This window comes from Rhipicephalus sanguineus, chromosome 4, assembly GCF_013339695.2.
Source record: "Rhipicephalus sanguineus isolate Rsan-2018 chromosome 4, BIME_Rsan_1.4, whole genome shotgun sequence".
NCBI lineage: Eukaryota > Metazoa > Arthropoda > Arachnida > Ixodida > Ixodidae > Rhipicephalus > Rhipicephalus sanguineus.
In genome coordinates this window covers 87,794,413-87,800,412 of record NC_051179.1, presented here as the reverse complement: position 1 = coordinate 87,800,412, position 6,000 = coordinate 87,794,413, and positions in this window count along the sequence as shown.

Here is a 6,000-nt window from a genome sequence, read left to right as displayed (position 1 = left end):
ATCTGAGCTAACTCATACTTTGCATTGCTAGGTCTGGAACGGAAGAATTTGCAACAACTATAACGCCGGCCTTTCTCTGCTGCACTTGGTGATAGGACTCTGTTATTGCGTTGCATTGCCTTCGTGATTGGTGCACCGATCACAGAGGCAATGCAAAATGGACGATGTTATTTGATGAATTCGTAATGTGACGTGATGTAATAGGACAACATAGTGACGCCAGAGAATTTGGCGATGGTGATGTCATGTTGATGTTCTATTCTTGCGAAAAACTGCTAACGTTGTGTTGTTCTCATAAATGTTTTTCAGTGTTGTAGTGCTGGCTGCATTCTCATGGCTGTGGGTTATGTGAGCATTACGTTTTGCTTCCCATTTCGTGGTGCCTGTTCGTAGCAGTGTTCAGAGAGTCGAAAGCACTCAATCTAAATTTATGGTTTTTGAAGCGCCGTGAGAAAGGGGGACGAGCAAGTGCGTAGACATTGTTCATTCTCACTTGCTTTCCTCAATGTTTGTCAAACTCAATATCAGCTGAATGCGTTATGCGCAACCTAAATTTTCACACCAGCTCCACACAGGACGAGAAGTATGTTGTACCGGAAGTGATTTCCTCATTGCGAGATTTCATCGCTTATTTGCAATAGTGTTCCGCTGGGTAAGAATTTTTTTAAATTTCACTGCATTGCCCCCTATTTTGCTGCAGAAAACCAGTCACCGGCATCACTCCTCTTGGAAATGACTGGAGATGAGGAACCTGAGCCACCAGTCCAAGGGAGTGGTGACACTGCAGTGCCGGTGGACAACAGACAAGATGAAACCACTGTGCAAGAGCCAGATGATGTCCAGGCATTTGTGCCCCACGGTCACCGTATCTGTACCCTTGTTCACAATAAAGAAAACAACACCTTTGCATCTCCGGGTTCACTCCCAATTTAAGTGAGGTCATTGATCGAAGCAAATTAAGTCCAACTTCTGGAGCAGATAAAACACCGCTTTGGAGCGGAAAATGAGCCTTTTCCAGCATTATTAATCCAATACCTTTGAATGTAAATATTTATTTCTGTAACAGAAGCAGCTGCTCAGTTTTTAACGAAATGGATACCCTTCTACCTGGATGCATGTGCACTTCAGGCAGAGAATGACGGGCCTGCTGTATCAGTAGTTAAGAAAATGGGTTCAAGAGTTTATAATCGTACTGCTCAGTGTAATTAACGCAATAAGTCACACAAGATTCTGTCGTTAAATAAGAACTGTAGTTGCACGAAGTATTATGCATAGTGCCTCTACTCCGAACAAAGCTTCCCTTTGGGCTGTGTGGATTGTATCCGGTATGAGCAATGCAGCCTTCAGTCTACGAGTACTCGCTATACACAAAGGGTACAGGAGAACACAGCGGAACTTGGGCGGGCACAGTGTATACCTAACAGCATGAAGACACCATGCACATAAGATTGGATAATTGTAGCTTACATTGCAGTCCAGCGCTAAGCCAAGGTGACAAAAAAATAAAAAGGTGATGCGTCAAGCACCACCGTAAATCGAAAATAAATCAATTCACTCTGTTTTAAAACAGAATTTCCTTTCTTGCTGCAAGACAAGTACAATTTTTATTTCCATTTTCAACGTACTTGTGACTTTCATGCACAGGTGGCGTCGCGCTTGCCTTGACCGAAAGACGCTTGGCTAAAACCAAAAACGCGCGTTGCGCTCCGGTAACGTTGAGCGTTTGAGCGGAACGGGGAACGGACCGCAGAATCGGTCAGCTAAAAGCGCCTAATGAATTTTTCTCGTCACACCTCGCTTATCGAAATGCGGCCTGCGACCTCTGACTGACCGTGTTTCTTCGCGTCGCGTGCATGGATATTAGATCCGGAGAACGTCCGCACTTTGACCTTCCTTGAGGCGCGGTTTAGGTGTTCACCGGGAAGCGAATCCAGTATAGTGATAGGGAAGGTGATACGAACACGGTCCGACTTGTTATCACGCTATACTTTTGACAGCGATGCTCAAGCGTCCTCAAATTATTTGTTCGCGTGGGGCACCAATCTTATCGGAAGATCATAAAATAACCGGGAACGTCCCCAGCCATTCTAGCGTGGTTTGCGCAAGGTAGTGGTTACATGTGTAACGGACAGGTGACATAACGATAGAAACAGAAGCGCCCGTGGCAATATTGTACTTACCAGCTTTACGGTCTGGGAGCATTATGCTGCTCTCCTATTAATGTTTGCGCATCGGGTTTTCGGTAATCACTAGTAGTGGTTATTTCCCAGGCAATCTTAATGGTATCGATAATACATGGGAATAACATTGATGTTAATTCTCTTCTGTATTACAGCAAAAGACAAAACATGCATATTTCCAAATGGCACTTCGCGGCCTGACGGGTCACCTTGTTTGGTACGTCTGCCTGACGTTGATTTTCCTCGATTCTAGCATTCTACAATTAGTTTTGTGTTTTTTTTATTTTTTTGAAATAGAAAATAAATGAAGGAGTTGTTGTCGCCATTGCTTGGTGACCGATACCCCTTTCCACATAGTTGTTAGGATAACAAAATAAATAAATAAAATATATACATATCTACAGTCCTACAAGTTCAAGTACTCAGTAGCCATCGCAAATATTAGTGTCTTCAAAAAAACGCTGGAGCACTTTCATTGCTTTACGGTTTATCCTAGATGGCCATGGGCCTAGTATTTTCTCTAAGGAGAACGTTCGCTCACAGTCCAGCGTGTGAAGTTCCTGTTCGAGTCGCTGTCTATGTGTGTCGTGCTTGGGACAGTCGAGCAACACATGATGCACATCCTCGTCGTCGTGGCCGCACGAACATGTTGTCGATGATGCACGATGATCCGAAATAAGAAGTGTTTTGTGTAAGCGGTTCGAAGTCTTAGGCGATCAATGAGTGTGTCGATACGTCTTGGGAGCTGGGGGTCTAAATGGCACTCAAGGTTAGGGTTCTTTTGTGCTGTCTGGCAACTAGGTGGATAAACATAATTCACGTTTTGTTCTTCGTAAAATTCGGTTTATGTCACATTGGGATACACGAATGAGGCGGGTTTGTGTGTACTGATGAGCGGCTTTCGCCAACTCATCTGCCATTTCATTTCCTTTGATTCCGCAGCGACTGGGAACCCACTGAAATGTCACGTGATGACTTGACTTCGTAGCTTCTGAAAGCTCTTTCAAGATCGCGTATACTATACGTATATCTATTTTTCCTGAAGTGGCATTTTCCACACACGTAAGAGCCGCCAGCGAATCCGTGATTACGACCCACCTTCTGCGCGTCGTTGACAGTTTAATAAAGCCGATGGCTAGCAAAATAGCTATAAGCTCCGATGTTGTTGAAGAGGAAGGATGACCCAGCCGACATGCATATTCTTCATGTAACTCCGGAATGATGAATGCTGATGTCGCAGTCTCTTTGTTGACGGAGCCATCAGTGTACACGTAAGTGTAGCCACGGCCGCTACATAAAAAAACAGGTGCGGCCTGTTGCGTGGCGCCGAAACGGCGTCCGGGGCCTAGTTCTCCTTGCTCCCGCACTGGCGCCACCACACTGGTACAGCTGTTCACGGAGAAGCGCTTCGACAGCCGCGTTTGTACGCCCGACACTTACTGCAATCAGGCCGTAGATAACGCATTTTATAGCTGCACATTACACGTTGAATATTGAAGCCGTTATTAGAACTGCCGATTACCCACATATGTGAACAGTTTGCCCTAGGAGTACCAGTGTTTTGTAGAGTGGGCCTGAGTACTCTCCACGAATGCTGCCCGTTTGACTCACTGGAAATGAAAAGTGTCACTCAATTACTGAACCCCTTAATGGGCAGGCAGTCGTCGGGCAGATTCCAAGGGCTGACTTATCGGCCCACCGAAACGCACCACGAAAGCACACAACATTTAAATGTAGGTCCTGTTAGTGCGTCAACAAATGCCGGTTGTGGTCCAAAGCAAGAGTTAAAGCCAAGAGCTGACAACACAAACAAAATATATTCTCAGTTAAGGCAGTACAAGCATCACGCAAACATCCACACTCGGCAGGTATCAATTACAACTCACAACATCACTTAGATGGTGTTTAAAACAACGGGAACAAACTTACCGTGCTACAAATGCACTCTCATCCATTAGAAACTATCCAAGAACACTTAAAGGTCTTGAATATTCACCAAAACTGTGCAGCCCACAATTCTTCGACCGTTTCTGGAATATTCTCTTCCAGGAAACACTCAAACGAACTCCAGCTATGGTCACCGACTCTCCTAAACAGTGCTCCCACGGTGTCATCACTAGATCATCCAAGATCAACTGACCGCACTACACGACTCACACGAACAACATAACTTCTTCGCCGACTTCGCCGACTTCACCATACCTTCCTACCCTCCGTCGTCTCTCGTTTGGATCCTTTCCGGTTTCTCGAACATTCCAAGTGATTGTTCGGCTCGTAGCACGTAGCGCAGCGACAGCTAGGGGAAAGGGATTCGTCTCGCCGGTTTGTCTGCGGAATCGGTCGGTTCCACTTTGATTTCTTGAATTCTCCCGATCTGCACGGGTGTTAGGCTGTCGCGACCGCGACGGCGTCTTCGGAGGAGAGGGTAGGGGCTCGCCCTGGGCGCCTTTGGATGCTCGTCTTTTTTTTTTTTTTTTCGTTGCGCGCACCCGTCGGGGGTAACAGTCGGCGCAGTGGCTTGATGCTGTCGTCAGTATGCGGCGGCGCGCGCCTGTTTAGCGCTTGTTTGCGACAGAAAGAAGTGCTCTGTTACGAATATTACGCTTCCCGACACTGTAGATCGCATGGGAATTCGTGGTACTTCACAGTAGCGTCTTTTCACACGTTCGAGTTGCACAGCGGCACGCAACAGCTTCGCGTCATCACACTGCTTGAAAAAACCGTCTGCCATACACGCGCGCACCAAGAAACCGTACTCATGCGCAAAAAATGAGGCAAGCTGCTCACACGCGCGGTCACACACAAGAAAGACACGAGAAATCACACGAAAATGCACATGGACACGCACAAATCCTGAAGCGACCACATAGTAACACGAACCGGCGTCTGCCTGGAGGGCCGTGCTAGTGGCGCCCTCACCCAAAAACAACTGCCGCTCAGCCGACCCGCGCTCGCCCATTGACGGCGACGCGACGCAGCAGGCCGCACCTGTTTTCTTTATGTAGCGGCCGTGGTGTAGCCTTGGTACCTGTCTTCTGCTTGTATCTTAGGAAACTAATTATTGCCTGTCTAGGGAGAGCGACGACGAGATGCCGAGTCATCGGCCTCATATTTATTACGGAAAGCGCTAAGAAGAATCACAGTTGCGGCAACAGCGATCTACAACTAGCCAGAATATGAGCACGTGTGAACACGCCAGGTCATAGGAAGCGGCGCCCCGAGACCTTGCGTTATAGATAAACGTACACTAGCAGTGGCCGCCCACTGCAGGTCCGCAGTGGTCAGCGCGCCTGCTTCTCCCAGAGCAACCGATCGCTACACGGGGCGCTCCTGACTTCCAAAGTAAAATCCGTTGATACTTCGTCTGACACTTTAATGGACTCGAAACCCGCAAGGACTTCCAACTACGTAAACGATCAGGCCTTGCGCGAACTACGAGGTCTTGCAATACAAAATGTGCACATAAAGGCATATGCATAGAATATTTGCATGGAATAATGGCATAATGAAAGTACGCACCCCTCTGCACGTGTATGCACGATTCGCACAGACGACGTGGATGCCATGTGCATTTATATATTCACTACTACGTAGCACTCTGCCACTAACCTCGTGAGCGCAAAGAGAGGCAAGCCTGCGATTAAGTAGGGCGGCGGACGCGAGTGGCGTGTCCGCCGTGTCACTGCAAGCGCCACAGGTGGTGCGACGCCCATTCTGTGTCATAAAACTAGTGGGCGCAAGAAGGATTACCCCTGGTATAGTACAGGCTCGCCCCCCCCCCCTCCCCACGGTGCACTCTATCGGTGGGAAATGAGAGAGT